This window comes from Heptranchias perlo, chromosome 1 (assembly GCF_035084215.1).
Source record: "Heptranchias perlo isolate sHepPer1 chromosome 1, sHepPer1.hap1, whole genome shotgun sequence".
In the NCBI taxonomy this organism is placed as follows: domain Eukaryota; kingdom Metazoa; phylum Chordata; class Chondrichthyes; order Hexanchiformes; family Hexanchidae; genus Heptranchias; species Heptranchias perlo.
In genome coordinates this window covers 160,128,090-160,147,067 of record NC_090325.1, presented here as the reverse complement: position 1 = coordinate 160,147,067, position 18,978 = coordinate 160,128,090, and positions in this window count along the sequence as shown.

Genomic DNA, 18,978 nt, shown 5'->3' with positions numbered 1-18,978 from the left:
TGCTCGATGAAATATGTTCATTTGCTGAAAATCAACAAAACCACGAAAAGTTCTTGTATTTGAAGATAAAATCTTTTTGCTTTGAAGACGAAAGATCGAGCTGACTGAAATAAGTTCATGAGATGAAAACCAACAAAAATTGACAAGAACCACGAAAAGTTCTTGTATTTTAAGATAAAATCTTACGCTATTAATGAAAAAACTTCTTGCTCGCTGAAATATGTTCATTTGCTGAAAATCAACAAAACCACGAAAAGTTCTTGTATGTGAAGATAAAATCTTTTTGCATTCAAGAAGAACGATCCAGCTGACTGAAATAAGTTCATTAGATGAAAACCAACAAAAATTGACAAGAACCACAAAAGGTTCTTGTATTTTAAGCTAAAATCTTACGCTATTAAAGAAAAAACTTCTTGCTCGCTGAAATATGTTCATTTGCTGAAAATCAACAAAACCACGAAAAGTTCTTGCATTTGAAAATAAAATCTTTTTGCATTAAGGAAGAAAGATCTAGCTGACTGAAATAAGTTCATTAGATGAAAACCAACAAAAATTGATAACAACTCCGAAAAGTTCTTGTATTTTAAGATAAAATCTCACGCTACGAAAGAAAACACTTCTTGCTCGCTGAAATACGTTCATTTGCTGAAAACCAACAAAACTACGAAAAGTTCTTGTATTTGAAGATAAAATCTTTTTGCTTTGAAGAAGAAAGATCCAGCTGACTGAAATAAGTTCATTGGATGAAAACCAACAAAAATTGACAAGAATCACGAAAAGTTCTTGTATTTTAAGATAAAATCTTACGCTATTAAAGAAAAAACTTCTTGCTCGCTGAAATATGTTCATTTGCTGAAAACGATGAAAACCACGAAAAGCTCTTGTATTTGAAGATAAAATCTTTTTGCCTTCAAGAAGAAAGATCCAGCTGACTAAAATAAGTTCATTTGATGAAAACAAACAAAAATTGACAAGAACCACGAAAAGTTCTTGTATTTTAAGCGAAAATCTTACGCTATTAAAGAAAAAACTTCTTGCTCGCTGAAATATGTTCATTTGCTAAAAATCAACAAAACCACGAAAAGTTCTTGTATGTGAAGATAAAATCTTTTTGCATTCAAGAAGAACGATCCAGCTGACTGAAATAAGTTCATTCGATGAAAACCAACAAAAATTGACAAGAACCACGAAAAGTTCTTGTATTTTAAGCTAAAATCTTAGGCTATTAAAGAAAAAACTTCTTGTTCGCTGAAATATGTTCATTTGCTGAAAATCAACAAAACCACGAAAAGTTCTTGTATTTGAAAATAAAATCTTTTTGCTTCAAAGAAGAAAGATCTAGCTGACTGAAATAAGTTCATTGGATGAAAACCAATAAAAATTGATAAGAACTATGAAAAGTTCTTGCATTTTAAGATAAAATCTTACGCTACTAAAGAAAAAACTTCTTGTTCGCAGAAATACGTTCATTTGCTGAAAACCAACAAAACGACGAAAAGTTCTTGTATTTGAAGATAAAATCTTTTTGCTTTGAAGAAGAAAGATCGAGGTGACTGAAATCAGTTCATTAGATGAAAACCAACAAAAATTGACAAGAACCACGAAAAGTTCTTGTATTTTAAGATAAAATTTTACGCTATTAATGAAAAAACTTCTTGCTCGCTGAAATATGTTCATTTGCTGAAAATCAACAAAACCACGAAAAGTTCTTGTATTTGAAAATAAAATCTTTTTGCATTAAAGAAGAAAGATCGAGCTGACTGAAATAAGTTCATTAGATGAAAACCAACAAAAATTGACAAGGACAACGAAAAGTTCTTGTATTTTAAGATAAAATCTTACGCTATTAAAGAAAAAACTTCTTGCTCGCTGAAATACGTTCATTTGCTGAAAACCAACAAAACGATGAAAAGTTCTTGTATTTGAAGATAAAATCTTTTTGCTTTGAAGAAGAAAGATCGAGGTGACTGAAATAAGTTCATTAGATGAAAACCAACAAAAATTGACAAGAACCACGAAAAGTTCTTGTATTTTAAGATAAAATCTTACGCTATTAATGAAAAAACTTCTTGCTCGATGAAATATGTTCATTTGCTGAAAATCAACAAAACCACGAAAAGTTCTTGTATTTGAAGATAAAATCTTTTTCCTTTGAAGAAGAAAGATCGAGCTGACTGAAATAAGTTCATTAGATGAAAACCAACAAAAATTGACATGAACAACGAAAAGTTCTTGTATTTTAAGATAAAATCTTACGCTATTAAAGAAAAAACTTCTAGCTCGCTGAAATACGTTCATTTGCTGAAAACCAACAAAACGACGAAAAGTTCTTGTATTTGAAGATAAAATCTTTTTGCTTTGAAGAAGAAAGATCGAGGTGACTGAAATAAGTTCATTAGATGAAAACCAACAAAAATTGACAAGAACCACGAAAAGTTCTTGTATTTTAAGATAAAATCTTACGCTATTAATGAAAAAACTTCTTGCTCGATGAAATATGTTCATTTGCTGAAAATCAACAAAACCACGAAAAGTTCTTGTATTTGAAGATAAAATCTTTTTGCTTTGAAGATGAAAGATCGAGCTGACTGAAATAAGTTCATGAGATGAAAACCAACAGAAATTGACAAGAACCACGAAAAGTTCTTGTATTTTAAGATAAAATCTTACGCTATTAAAGAAAAAACTTCTTGCTCGCTGAAATATGTTCATTTGCTGAAAACGATGAAAACCACGAAAAGCTCTTGTATTTGAAGATAAAATCTTTTTGCCTTCAAGAAGAAAGATCCAGCTGACTAAAATAAGTTCATTTGATGAAAACCAATAAAAATTGATAAGAACTATTAAAAGTTCTTGCATTTTAAGATAAAATCTTACGCTACTAAAGAAAAAACTTCTTGTTCGCAGAAATACGTTCATTTGCTGAAAACCAACAAAACGACGAAAAGTTCTTGTATTTGAAGATTAAATCTTTTTGCATTCAAGAAGAAAGATCGAGGTGACTGAAATCAGTTCATTCGATGAAAACCAACAAAAATTGACAAGAACCACGAAAAGTTCTTGTATTTTAAGATAAAATCTTACGCTATTAATGAAAAAACTTCTTGTTCGCTGAAATATGTTCATTTGCTGAAAATCAACAAAACCACGAAAAGTTCTTGTATTTGAAAATAAAATCTTTTTGCTTCAAAGAAGAAAGATCGAGCTGACTGAAATAAGTTCATTAGATGAAAACCAATAAAAATTGATAAGAACTATTAAAAGTTCTTGCATTTTAAGATAAAATCTTACGCTACTAAAGAAAAAACTTCTTGTTCGCAGAAATACGTTCATTTGCTGAAAACCAACAAAACGACGAAAAGTTCTTGTATTTGAAGATTAAATCTTTTTGCATTCAAGAAGAAAGATCGAGGTGACTGAAATCAGTTCATTCGATGAAAACCAACAAAAATTGACAAGAACCACGAAAAGTTCTTGTATTTTAAGATAAAATCTTACGCTATTAATGAAAAAACTTCTTGCTCGCTGAAATATGTTCATTTGCTGAAAATCAACAAAACCACGAAAAGTTCTTGTATTTGAAGATAGAATCTTTTTGCTTTGAAGAAGAAAGATCGAGCTGACTGAAATAAGTTCATGAGATGAAAACCAACAGAAATTGACAAGAACCACGAAAAGTTCTTGTATTTTAAGCTAAAATCTTAGGCTATTAAAGAAAAAACTTCTTGTTCGCTGAAATATGTTCATTTGCTGAAAATCAACAAAACCACGAAAAGTTCTTGTATTTGAAAATAAAATCTTTTTGCTTCAAAGAAGAAAGATCTAGCTGACTGAAATAAGTTCATTAGATGAAAACCAATAAAAATTGATAAGAACTATGAAAAGTTCTTGCATTTTGAGATAAAATCTTACGCTACTGAAGAAAAAAACTTCTTGTTCGCAGAAATACGTTCATTTGCTGAAAACCAACAAAACGACGAAAAGTTCTTGTATTTGAAGATAAAATCTTTTTGCTTTGAAGAAGAAAGATCGAGGTGACTGAAATCAGTTCATGAGATGAAAACCAACAAAAATTGACAAGAACCACGAAAAGTTCTTGTATTTTAAGATAAAATCTTACGCTATTAAAGAAAAAACTTCTTGCTCGCTGAAATATGTACATTTGCTGAAAACGATGAAAACCACGAAAAGCTCTTGTATTTGAAGATAAAATCTTTTTGCCTTCAAGAAGAAAGATCCAGCTGACTAAAATAAGTTCATTTGATGAAAACAAACAAAAATTGACAAGAACCACGAAAAGTTCTTGTATTTTAAGCGAAAATCTTACGCTATTAAAGAAAAAACTTCTTGCTCGCTGAAATATGTTCATTTGCTAAAAATCAACAAAACCACGAAAAGTTCTTGTATGTGAAGATAAAATCTTTTTGCATTCAAGAAGAACGATCCAGCTGACTGAAATAAGTTCATTCGATGAAAACCAACAAAAATTGACAAGAACCACGAAAAGTTCTTGTATTTTAAGCTAAAATCTTAGGCTATTAAAGAAAAAACTTCTTGTTCGCTGAAATATGTTCATTTGCTGAAAATCAACAAAACCACGAAAAGTTCTTGTATTTGAAAATAAAATCTTTTTGCTTCAAAGAAGAAAGATCTAGCTGACTGAAATAAGTTCATTAGATGAAAACCAATAAAAATTGATAAGAACTATGCAAAGTTCTTGCATTTTAAGATAAAATCTTACGCTACTAAAGAAAAAACTTCTTGTTCGCAGAAATACGTTCATTTGCTGAAAACCAACAAAACGACGAAAAGTTCTTGTATTTGAAGATAAAATCTTTTTGCTTTGAAGAAGAAAGATCGAGGTGACTGAAATCAGTTCATTAGATGAAAACCAACAAAAATTGACAAGAACCACGAAAAGTTCTTGTATTTTAAGATAAAATTTTACGCTATTAATGAAAAAACTTCTTGCTCGCTGAAATATGTTCATTTGCTGAAAATCAACAAAACCACGAAAAGTTCTTGTATTTGAAAATAAAATCTTTTTGCATTAAAGAAGAAAGATCGAGCTGACTGAAATAAGTTCATTAGATGAAAACCAACAAAAATTGACAAGAACAACGAAAAGTTCTTGTATTTTAAGATAAAATCTTACGCTATTGAAGAAAAAACTTCTTGCTCGCTGAAATACGTTCATTTGCTGAAAACCAACAAAACGATGAAAAGTTCTTGTATTTGAAGATAAAATCTTTTTGCTTTGAAGAAGAAAGATCGAGGTGACTGAAATAAGTTCATTAGATGAAAACCAACAAAAATTGACAAGAACCACGAAAAGTTCTTGTATTTTAAGATAAAATCTTACGCTATTAATGAAAAAACTTCTTGCTCGATGAAATATGTTCATTTGCTGAAAATCAACAAAACCACGAAAAGTTCTTGTATTTGAAGATAAAATCTTTTTCCTTTGAAGAAGAAAGATCGAGCTGACTGAAATAAGTTCATTAGATGAAAACCAACAAAAATTGACATGAACAACGAAAAGTTCTTGTATTTTAAGATAAAATCTTACGCTATTAAAGAAAAAAATTCTAGCTCGCTGAAATACGTTCATTTGCTGAAAACCAACAAAACGACGAAAAGTTCTTGTATTTGAAGATAAAATCTTTTTGCTTTGAAGAAGAAAGATCGAGGTGACTGAAATAAGTTCATTAGATGAAAACCAACAAAAATTGACAAGAACCACGAAAAGTTCTTGTATTTTAAGATAAAATCTTACGCTATTAATGAAAAAACTTCTTGCTCGATGAAATATGTTCATTTGCTGAAAATCAACAAAACCACGAAAAGTTCTTGTATTTGAAGATAAAATCTTTTTGCTTTGAAGATGAAAGATCGAGCTGACTGAAATAAGTTCATGAGATGAAAACCAACAGAAATTGACAAGAACCACGAAAAGTTCTTGTATTTTAAGATAAAATCTTACGCTATTAAAGAAAAAACTTCTTGCTCGCTGAAATATGTTCATTTGCTGAAAACGATGAAAACCACGAAAAGCTCTTGTATTTGAAGATAAAATCTTTTTGCCTTCAAGAAGAAAGATCCAGCTGACTAAAATAAGTTCATTTGATGAAAACCAACAAAAAATGACAAGAACCACGAAAAGTTCTTGTATTTTAAGCTAAAATCTTAGGCTATTAAAGAAAAAACTTCTTGTTCGCTGAAATATGTTCATTTGCTGAAAATCAACAAAACCACGAAAAGTTCTTGTATTTGAAAATAAAATCTTTTTGCTTCAAAGAAGAAAGATCTAGCTGACTGAAATAAGTTCATTAGATGAAAACCAATAAAAATTGATAAGAACTATTAAAAGTTCTTGCATTTTAAGATAAAATCTTACGCTACTAAAGAAAAAACTTCTTGTTCGCAGAAATACGTTCATTTGCTGAAAACCAACAAAACGACGAAAAGTTCTTGTATTTGAAGATTAAATCTTTTTGCATTCAAGAAGAAAGATCGAGGTGACTGAAATCAGTTCATTCGATGAAAACCAACAAAAATTGACAAGAACCACGAAAAGTTCTTGTATTTTAAGATAAAATCTTACGCTATTAATGAAAAAACTTCTTGCTCGCTGAAATATGTTCATTTGCTGAAAATCAACAAAACCACGAAAAGTTCTTGTATTTGAAGATAGAATCTTTTTGCTTTGAAGAAGAAAGATCGAGCTGACTGAAATAAGTTCATGAGATGAAAACCAACAGAAATTGACAAGAACCACGAAAAGTTCTTGTATTTTAAGCTAAAATCTTAGGCTATTAAAGAAAAAACTTCTTGTTCGCTGAAATATGTTCATTTGCTGAAAATCAACAAAACCACGAAAAGTTCTTGTATTTGAAAATAAAATCTTTTTGCTTCAAAGAAGAAAGATCTAGCTGACTGAAATAAGTTCATTAGATGAAAACCAATAAAAATTGATAAGAACTATGAAAAGTTCTTGCATTTTGAGATAAAATCTTACGCTACTGAAGAAAAAAACTTCTTGTTCGCAGAAATACGTTCATTTGCTGAAAACCAACAAAACGACGAAAAGTTCTTGTATTTGAAGATAAAATCTTTTTGCTTTGAAGAAGAAAGATCGAGGTGACTGAAATCAGTTCATGAGATGAAAACCAACAAAAATTGACAAGAACCACGAAAAGTTCTTGTATTTTAAGATAAAATCTTACGCTATTAAAGAAAAATCTTCTTGCTCGCTGAAATATGTTCATTTGCTGAAAATCAACAAAACCACGAAAAGTTCTTGTATTTGAAGATAAAATCTTTTTGCTTTGAAGAAGAAAGATCCAGCTGACTGAAATAAGTTCATTGGATGAAAACCAACAAAAATTGACAAGAATCACGAAAAGTTCTTGTATTTTAAGATAAAATCTTACGCTATTAAAGAAAAAACTTCTTGCTCGCTGAAATATGTTCATTTGCTGAAAATCAACAAAACCACGAAAAGTTCTTGTCTGTGAAGATAAAATCTTTTTGCATTCAAGAAGAACGATGCAGCTGACTGAAATAAGTTCATTGGATGAAAACCAACAAAAATTGACAAGAACCACGAAAAGTTCTTGCATTTTAAGATAAAATCTTACGCTACTAAAGAAAACACTTCTTGCTCGCTGAAATACGTTCATTTGCTGAAAACCAACAAAACGACGAAAAGTTCTTGTATTTGAAGATAAAATCTTTTTGCTTTGAAGAAGAAAGATCGAGGTGACTGAAATAAGTTCATTAGATGAAAACCAACAAAAATTGACAAGAACCACGAAAAGTTCTTGTATTTTAAGATAAAATCTTACGCTATTAATGAAAAAACTTCTTGCTCGATGAAATATGTTCATTTGCTGAAAATCAACAAAACCACGAAAAGTTCTTGTATTTGAAGATAAAATCTTTTTGCTTTGAAGACGAAAGATCGAGCTGACTGAAATAAGTTCATGAGATGAAAACCAACAGAAATTGACAAGAACCACGAAAAGTTCTTGTATTTTAAGATAAAATCTTACGCTATTAAAGAAAAAAATTCTTGCTCGCTGAAATATGTTCATTTGCTGAAAACGATGAAAACCACGAAAAGCTCTTGTATTTGAAGATAAAATCTTTTTGCCTTCAAGAAGAAAGATCCAGCTGACTAAAATAAGTTCATTTGATGAAAACAAACAAAAATTGACAAGAACCACGAAAAGTTCTTGTATTTTAAGCGAAAATCTTAGGCTATTAAAGAAAAAACTTCTTGTTCGCTGAAATATGTTCATTTGCTGAAAATCAACAAAACCACGAAAAGTTCTTGTATTTGAAAATAAAATCTTTTTGCTTCAAAGAAGAAAGATCTAGCTGACTGAAATAAGTTCATTAGATGAAAACCAATAAAAATTGATAAGAACTATGAAAAGTTCTTGCATTTTAAGATAAAATCTTACGCTACTAAAGAAAAAACTTCTTGTTCGCAGAAATACGTTCATTTGCTGAAAACCAACAAAACGACGAAAAGTTCTTGTATTTGAAGATAAAATCTTTTTGCTTTGAAGAAGAAAGATCGAGGTGACTGAAATCAGTTCATTAGATGAAAACCAACAAAAATTGACAAGAACCACGAAAAGTTCTTGTATTTTAAGATAAAATCTTACGCTATTAATGAAAAAACTTCTTGCTCGCTGAAATATGTTCATTTGCTGAAAATCAACAAAACCACGAAAAGTTCTTGTATTTGAAGATAGAATCTTTTTGCTTTGAAGAAGAAAGATCGAGCTGACTGAAATAAGTTCATGAGATGAAAACCAACAGAAATTGACAAGAACCACGAAAAGTTCTTGTATTTTAAGCTAAAATCTTAGGCTATTAAAGAAAAAACTTCTTGTTCGCTGAAATATGTTCATTTGCTGAAAATCAACAAAACCACGAAAAGTTCTTGTATTTGAAAATAAAATCTTTTTGCTTCAAAGAAGAAAGATCTAGCTGACTGAAATAAGTTCATTAGATGAAAACCAATAAAAATTGATAAGAACTATGAAAAGTTCTTGCATTTTGAGATAAAATCTTACGCTACTGAAGAAAAAAACTTCTTGTTCGCAGAAATACGTTCATTTGCTGAAAACCAACAAAACGACGAAAAGTTCTTGTATTTGAAGATAAAATCTTTTTGCTTTGAAGAAGAAAGATCGAGGTGACTGAAATCAGTTCATGAGATGAAAACCAACAAAAATTGACAAGAACCACGAAAAGTTCTTGTATTTTAAGATAAAATCTTACGCTATTAAAGAAAAATCTTCTTGCTCGCTGAAATATGTTCATTTGCTGAAAATCAACAAAACCACGAAAAGTTCTTGTATTTGAAGATAAAATCTTTTTGCTTTGAAGAAGAAAGATCCAGCTGACTGAAATAAGTTCATTGGATGAAAACCAACAAAAATTGACAAGAATCACGAAAAGTTCTTGTATTTTAAGATAAAATCTTACGCTATTAAAGAAAAAACTTCTTGCTCGCTGAAATATGTTCATTTGCTGAAAATCAACAAAACCACGAAAAGTTCTTGTCTGTGAAGATAAAATCTTTTTGCATTCAAGAAGAACGATGCAGCTGACTGAAATAAGTTCATTGGATGAAAACCAACAAAAATTGACAAGAACCACGAAAAGTTCTTGCATTTTAAGATAAAATCTTACGCTACTAAAGAAAACACTTCTTGCTCGCTGAAATACGTTCATTTGCTGAAAACCAACAAAACGACGAAAAGTTCTTGTATTTGAAGATAAAATCTTTTTGCTTTGAAGAAGAAAGATCGAGGTGACTGAAATAAGTTCATTAGATGAAAACCAACAAAAATTGACAAGAACCACGAAAAGTTCTTGTATTTTAAGATAAAATCTTACGCTATTAATGAAAAAACTTCTTGCTCGATGAAATATGTTCATTTGCTGAAAATCAACAAAACCACGAAAAGTTCTTGTATTTGAAGATAAAATCTTTTTGCTTTGAAGACGAAAGATCGAGCTGACTGAAATAAGTTCATGAGATGAAAACCAACAGAAATTGACAAGAACCACGAAAAGTTCTTGTATTTTAAGATAAAATCTTACGCTATTAAAGAAAAAAATTCTTGCTCGCTGAAATATGTTCATTTGCTGAAAACGATGAAAACCACGAAAAGCTCTTGTATTTGAAGATAAAATCTTTTTGCCTTCAAGAAGAAAGATCCAGCTGACTAAAATAAGTTCATTTGATGAAAACAAACAAAAATTGACAAGAACCACGAAAAGTTCTTGTATTTTAAGCGAAAATCTTAGGCTATTAAAGAAAAAACTTCTTGTTCGCTGAAATATGTTCATTTGCTGAAAATCAACAAAACCACGAAAAGTTCTTGTATTTGAAAATAAAATCTTTTTGCTTCAAAGAAGAAAGATCTAGCTGACTGAAATAAGTTCATTAGATGAAAACCAATAAAAATTGATAAGAACTATGAAAAGTTCTTGCATTTTAAGATAAAATCTTACGCTACTAAAGAAAAAACTTCTTGTTCGCAGAAATACGTTCATTTGCTGAAAACCAACAAAACGACGAAAAGTTCTTGTATTTGAAGATAAAATCTTTTTGCTTTGAAGAAGAAAGATCGAGGTGACTGAAATCAGTTCATTAGATGAAAACCAACAAAAATTGACAAGAACCACGAAAAGTTCTTGTATTTTAAGATAAAATTTTACGCTATTAATGAAAAAACTTCTTGCTCGCTGAAATATGTTCATTTGCTGAAAATCAACAAAACCACGAAAAGTTCTTGTTTTTGAAAATAAAATCTTTTTGCATTAAAGAAGAAAGATCGAGCTGACTGAAATAAGTTCATTAGATGAAAACCAACAAAAATTGACAAGAACAACGAAAAGTTCTTGTATTTTAAGATAAAATCTTACGCTATTAAAGAAAAAACTTCTTGCTCGCTGAAATACGTTCATTTGCTGAAAACCAACAAAACGACGAAAAGTTCTTGTATTTGAAGATAAAATCTTTTTGCTTTGAAGAAGAAAGATCGAGGTGACTGAAATAAGTTCATTAGATGAAAACCAACAAAAATTGACAAGAACCACGAAAAGTTCTTGTATTTTAAGATAAAATCTTACGCTATTAATGAAAAAACTTCTTGCTCGATGAAATATGTTCATTTGCTGAAAATCAACAAAACCACGAAAAGTTCTTGTATTTGAAGATAAAATCTTTTTGCTTTGAAGATGAAAGATCGAGCTGACTGAAATAAGTTCATGAGATGAAAACCAACAGAAATTGACAAGAACCACGAAAAGTTCTTGTATTTTAAGATAAAATCTTACGCTATTAAAGAAAAAACTTCTTGCTCGCTGAAATATGTCCATTTGCTGAAAACGATGAAAACCACGAAAAGCTCTTGTATTTGAAGATAAAATCTTTTTGCCTTCAAGAAGAAAGATCCAGCTGACTAAAATAAGTTCATTTGATGAAAACAAACAAAAATTGACAAGAACCACGAAAAGTTCTTGTATTTTAAGCGAAAATCTTAGGCTATTAAAGAAAAAACTTCTTGTTCGCTGAAATATGTTCATTTGCTGAAAATCAACAAAACCACGAAAAGTTCTTGTATTTGAAAATAAAATCTTTTTGCTTCAAAGAAGAAAGATCTAGCTGACTGAAATAAGTTCATTAGATGAAAACCAATAAAAATTGATAAGAACTATGAAAAGTTCTTGCATTTTAAGATAAAATCTTACGCTACTAAAGAAAAAACTTCTTGTTCGCAGAAATACGTTCATTTGCTGAAAACCAACAAAACGACGAAAAGTTCTTGTATTTGAAGATAAAATCTTTTTGCTTTGAAGAAGAAAGATCGAGGTGACTGAAATCAGTTCATTAGATGAAAACCAACAAAAATTGACAAGAACCACGAAAAGTTCTTGTATTTTAAGATAAAATTTTACGCTATTAATGAAAAAACTTCTTGCTCGCTGAAATATGTTCATTTGCTGAAAATCAACAAAACCACGAAAAGTTCTTGTTTTTGAAAATAAAATCTTTTTGCATTAAAGAAGAAAGATCGAGCTGACTGAAATAAGTTCATTAGATGAAAACCAACAAAAATTGACAAGAACAACGAAAAGTTCTTGTATTTTAAGATAAAATCTTACGCTATTAAAGAAAAAACTTCTTGCTCGCTGAAATACGTTCATTTGCTGAAAACCAACAAAACGACGAAAAGTTCTTGTATTTGAAGATAAAATCTTTTTGCTTTGAAGAAGAAAGATCGAGGTGACTGAAATAAGTTCATTAGATGAAAACCAACAAAAATTGACAAGAACCACGAAAAGTTCTTGTATTTTAAGATAAAATCTTACGCTATTAATGAAAAAACTTCTTGCTCGATGAAATATGTTCATTTGCTGAAAATCAACAAAACCACGAAAAGTTCTTGTATTTGAAGATAAAATCTTTTTGCTTTGAAGATGAAAGATCGAGCTGACTGAAATAAGTTCATGAGATGAAAACCAACAGAAATTGACAAGAACCACGAAAAGTTCTTGTATTTTAAGATAAAATCTTACGCTATTAAAGAAAAAACTTCTTGCTCGCTGAAATATGTCCATTTGCTGAAAACGATGAAAACCACGAAAAGCTCTTGTATTTGAAGATAAAATCTTTTTGCCTTCAAGAAGAAAGATCCAGCTGACTAAAATAAGTTCATTTGATGAAAACAAACAAAAATTGACAAGAACCACGAAAAGTTCTTGTATTTTAAGCGAAAATCTTAGGCTATTAAAGAAAAAACTTCTTGTTCGCTGAAATATGTTCATTTGCTGAAAATCAACAAAACCACGAAAAGTTCTTGTATTTGAAAATAAAATCTTTTTGCTTCAAAGAAGAAAGATCTAGCTGACTGAAATAAGTTCATTAGATGAAAACCAATAAAAATTGATAAGAACTATGAAAAGTTCTTGCATTTTAAGATAAAATCTTACGCTACTAAAGAAAAAACTTCTTGTTCGCAGAAATACGTTCATTTGCTGAAAACCAACAAAACGACGAAAAGTTCTTGTATTTGAAGATAAAATCTTTTTGCTTTGAAGAAGAAAGATCGAGGTGACTGAAATCAGTTCATTAGATGAAAACCAACAAAAATTGACAAGAACCACGAAAAGTTCTTGTATTTTAAGATAAAATTTTACGCTATTAATGAAAAAACTTCTTGCTCGCTGAAATATGTTCATTTGCTGAAAATCAACAAAACCACGAAAAGTTCTTGTTTTTGAAAATAAAATCTTTTTGCATTAAAGAAGAAAGATCGAGCTGACTGAAATAAGTTCATTAGATGAAAACCAACAAAAATTGACAAGAACAACGAAAAGTTCTTGTATTTTAAGATAAAATCTTACGCTATTAAAGAAAAAACTTCTTGCTCGCTGAAATACGTTCATTTGCTGAAAACCAACAAAACGACGAAAAGTTCTTGTATTTGAAGATAAAATCTTTTTGCTTTGAAGAAGAAAGATCGAGGTGACTGAAATAAGTTCATTAGATGAAAACCAACAAAAATTGACAAGAACCACGAAAAGTTCTTGTATTTTAAGATAAAATCTTACGCTATTAATGAAAAAACTTCTTGCTCGATGAAATATGTTCATTTGCTGAAAATCAACAAAACCACGAAAAGTTCTTGTATTTGAAGATAAAATCTTTTTGCTTTGAAGATGAAAGATCGAGCTGACTGAAATAAGTTCATGAGATGAAAACCAACAGAAATTGACAAGAACCACGAAAAGTTCTTGTATTTTAAGATAAAATCTTACGCTATTAAAGAAAAAACTTCTTGCTCGCTGAAATATGTCCATTTGCTGAAAACGATGAAAACCACGAAAAGCTCTTGTATTTGAAGATAAAATCTTTTTGCATTCAAGAAGAAAGATCCAGCTGACTGAAATAAGTTCATTTGATGAAAACAAACAAAAATTGACAAGAACCACGAAAAGTTCTTGTATTTTCAGCTAAAATCTTACGCTATTAAAGAAAAAACTTCTTGCTCGCTGAAATATGTTCATTTGCTGAAAATCAACAAAACCACGAAAAGTTCTTGTATGTGAAGATAAAATCTTTTTGCATTCAAGAAGAACGATCCAGCTGACTGAAATAAGTTCATTTGATGAAAACCAACAAAAATTGACAAGAACCACGAAAAGTTCTTGTATTTTAAGATAAAATCTTACGCTATTAAAGAAAAAACTTCTTGCTCGCTGAAATATGTTCATTTGCTGAAAATCAACAAAACCACGAAAAGTTCTTGTATTTGAAGATAAAATCTTTTTGCTTTGGAGAAGAAAGATCGAGCTGACTGAAATAAGTTCATTGGATGAAAACCAACAAAAATTGACAACAACCACGAAAAGTTCTTGTATTTTAAGATAAAATCTTACGCTATTAAAGAAAAAACTTCTTGCTCGCTGAAATATGTTCATTTGCTGAAAATCAACAAAACCACGAAAAGTTCTTGTATGTGAAGATAAAATCTTTTTGCATTCAAGAAGAAAGATCCAGCTGACTGAAATCAGTTCATTCGATGAAAACCAACAAAAATTGACAAGAACAACGAAAAGTTCTTGTATTTTAAGATAAAATCTTACGCTATTAAAGAAAAAACTTCTCGCTCGCTGAAATATGTTCATTTGCTGAAAATCAACAAAACCACGAAAAGTTCTTGTATTTCAAGATAAAATCTTTTTGCATTAAAGAAGAAAGATCTAGCTGACTGAAGTAAGTTCATTAGATGAAAACCAACAAAAATTGATAACAACGACGAAAAGTTCTTGTATTTTAAGATAAAATCTCACGCTACTAAAGAAAAAACTTCTTGCTCGCTGAAATACGTTCATTTGCTGAAAACCAACAAAACTACGAAAAGTTCTTGTATTTGAAGATAAAATCTTTTTGCTTTGAAGAAGAAAGATCCAGCTGACTGAAATAAGTTCATTGGATGAAAACCAACAAAAATTGACAAGAATCACGAAAAGTTCTTGTATTTTAAGATAAAATCTTACGCTATTAATGAAAAAACTTCTTGCTCGACGAAATATGTTCATTTGCTGAAAATCAACAAAACCACGAAAAGTTCTTGTATTTGAAGATAAAATCTTTTTGCTTTGAAGATGAAAGATCGAGCTGACTGAAATAAGTTCATGAGATGAAAACCAACAGAAATTGACAAGAACCACGAAAAGTTCTTGTATTTTAAGATAAAATCTTACGCTATTAAAGAAAAAACTTCTTGCTCGCTGAAATATGTTCATTTGCTGAAAACGATGAAAACCACGAAAAGCTCTTGTATTTGAAGATAAAATCTTTTTGCATTCAAGAAGAAAGATCCAGCTGACTGAAATAAGTTCATTTGATGAAAACAAACAAAAATTGACAAGAACCACGAAAAGTTCTTGTATTTTCAGCTAAAATCTTACGCTATTAATGAAAAAACTTCTTGCTAGCTGAAATATGTTCATTTGCTGAAAATCAACAAAACCACGAAAAGTTCTTGTATGTGAAGATAAAATCTTTTTGCATTCAAGAAGAACGATCCAGCTGACTGAAATAAGTTCATTTGATGAAAACCAACAAAAATTGACAAGAACCACGAAAAGTTCTTGTATTTTAAGCTAAAATCTTACGCTATTAAAGAAAAAACTTCTTGCTCACTGAAATATGTTCATTTGCTGAAAATCAACAAAACCACGAAAAGTTCTTCTATGTGAAGATAAAATCTTTTTGCATTCAAGAAGAACGATCCAGCTCACTGAAATCAGTTCATCAGATGAAAACCAACAAAAATTGACAAGAACCACGAAAAGTTCTTGTATTTTAAGATAAAATCTTACGCTATTAAAGAAAAAACTTCTTGCTCGCTGAAATATGTTCATTTGCTGAAAACCAAGAAAACCACGAAAAGCTCTTGTATTTGAAGATAAAATCTTTTTGCATTCAAGAAGAACGATCCAGCTGACTGAAATCAGTTCATTAGATGAAAACCAACAAAAATTGACAAGAACCACAAAAAGTTCTTGTATTTTAAGATAAAATCTGACGCTATTAAAGAAAAAACTTCTTGCTCGCTGAAATATGTTCATTTGCTGAAAATCAACAAAACCACGAAAAGTTCTTGTATTTGAAGATGAAATCTTTTTGCACTCAAGAAGAAAGATCGAGCTGACTGAAATAAGTTCATTGGATGAAAACCAACAGAAATTGACAAGAACCATGAAAAGTTCTTGTATTTTAAGATAAAATCTTACGCAATTAAAGAAAAAACTTCTTGCTCGCTGAAATATGTTCATTTGCTGAAAATCAACAAAACCACGAAAAGTTCTTGTATTTGAAAATAAAATCTTTTTGCATTAAAGAAGAAAGATCTAGCTGACTGAAATCAGTTCATTAGATGAAAACCAACAAAAATTGACAAGAACCACAAAAAGTTCTTGTATTTTAAGCTAAAATCTTATGCTATTAAAGAAAAAACTTCTTGCTTGCTGAAATATGTTCATTTGCTGAACATCAACAAAACCACGAAAAGTTCTTCTATTTGACGATAAAATCATTTTGCTTTGAAGAAGAAAGATCAAGCTGACTGAAACAAGTTCATTCGATGAAAACCAACAAAAATTGACAAGAACCACGAAAAGTTCTTGTATTTTAAGATAAAATCTTACGCTATTAAAGAAAAAACTTCTAGCTCGCTGAAATATGTTCATTTGCTGAAAATCAACAAAACCACGAAAAGTTCTTGTATTTGAAGATAAAATCTTTTTGCATTCAAGAAGAACGATCCAGCTGACTGAAATAAGTTCATTCGATGAAAACCAACAAAAATTGACAGGAATCACGAAAAGTTCTTGTATTTTCAGATAAAATCTTACGCTATTAAAGAAAAAACTTCTTGCTCGCTGAAATATGTTCATTTGCTGAAAACCAAGAAATCCACGAAAAGCTCTTGTATTTGAAGATAAAATCTTTTAGCTTTGAAGAAGAAAGATCCAGCTGACTGAAATATGTTCATTGGATGAAAACCAACAAAAATTGACAGGAATCACGAAAAGTTCTTGTATTTTAAGATAAAATCTTACGCTATTAAAGGAAAAACTTCTTGCTCGCTGAAATATGTTCATTTGCTAAAAATCAACAAAACCACGAAAGCTTCTTGTATTTGAAGATAAAATCTTTTTGCTTTGAAGAAGAAAGATCCAGCTGACTGAAATAAGTTCATTGGATGAAAACCAACAAAAATTGACAGGAATCACGAAAAGTTCTTGTATTTTAAGATAAAATCTTACGCTATTAAAGAAAAAACTTCTTGCTCGCTGAAATATGTTCATTTGCTGAAAATCAACAAAACCACGAAAAGTTCTTGTATTTGAAGATAAAATCTTTTTGCTTTGGAGAAGAAAGATCGAGCTGACTGAAATAAGTTCATTGGATGAAAACCAACAAAAATTGACAACAACCACGAAAAGTTCTTGTATTTTAAGATAAAATCTTACGCTATTAAAGAAAAAACTTCTTGCTCGCTGAAATATGTTCATTTGCTGAAAATCAACAAAACCACGAAAAGTTCTTGTATGTGAAGATAAAATCTTTTTGCATTCAAGAAGAAAGATCCAGCTGACTGAAATCAGTTCATTCGATGAAAACCAACAAAAATTGACAAGAACCACAAAAGGTTCTTGTATTTTAAGCTAAAATCTTACGCTATTAAAGAAAAAACTTCTTGCTCGCTGAAATATGTTCATTTGCTGAAAATCAACAAAACCACGAAAAGTTCTTGTATTTGAAAATAAAATCTTTTTGCATTAAAGAAAGATCTAGCTGACTGAAATAAGTTCATTAGATGAAAACCAACAAAAATTGATAACAACTACGAAAAGTTCTTGTATTTTAAGATAAAATCTCACGCTACTAAAGAAAAAACTTCTTGCTCGCTGAAATACGTTCATTTGCTGAAAACCAACAAAACTACGAAAAGTTCTTGTATTTGAAGATAAAATATTTTTGCTTTGAAGAAGAAAGATCCAGCTGACTGAAATAAGTTCTTTGGATGAAAACCAACAAAAATTGACAAGAATCACGAAAATTTCTTGTATTTTAAGATAAAATCTTACGCTATTAAAGAAAAAACTTCTTGCTCGCTGAAATATGTTCATTTGCTGAAAATCAACAAAACCACGAAAAGTTCTTGTCTTTGAAGATAAAATCTTTTTGCTTTGGAGAAGAAAGATCGAGCTGACTGAAATAAGTTCATTGGATGAAAACCAACAAAAATTGACAACAACCACGAAAAGTTCTTGTATTTTAAGATAAAATCTTACGCTATTAAAGAAAAAACTTCTTGCTCGCTGAAATATGTTCATTTGCTGAAAATCAACAAAACCACGAAAAGTTCTTGCATGTGAAGATAAAATCTTTTTGCATTCAAGAAGAAAGATCCAGCTGACTGAAATCAGTTCATTCGATGAAAACCAACAAAAATTGACAAGAACCACAAAAGGTTCTTGTATTTTAAGCTAAAATCTTACGCTATTAAAGAAAAAACTTCTTGCTCGCTGAAATATGTTCATTTGCTGAAAATCAACAAAACCACGAAAAGTTCTTGTATTTGAAAATAAAATCTTTTTGCATTAAAGAAGAAAGATCCAGCTGACTGAAATAAGTTCATTAGATGAAAACCAATAAAAATTGATAAGAATTATGAAAAGTTCTTGCATTTTCAGATAAAATCTTACGCTACTAAAGAAAAAACTCTAGCTCGCTGAAATACGTTCATTTGCTGCAAACCAACAAAACGACGACAAGTTCTTGTATTTGAAGATAAAATCTTTTTGCTTTGAAGAAGAAAGATCGAGCTGACTGAAATAAGTTCATGAGATGAAAACCAACAAAAATTG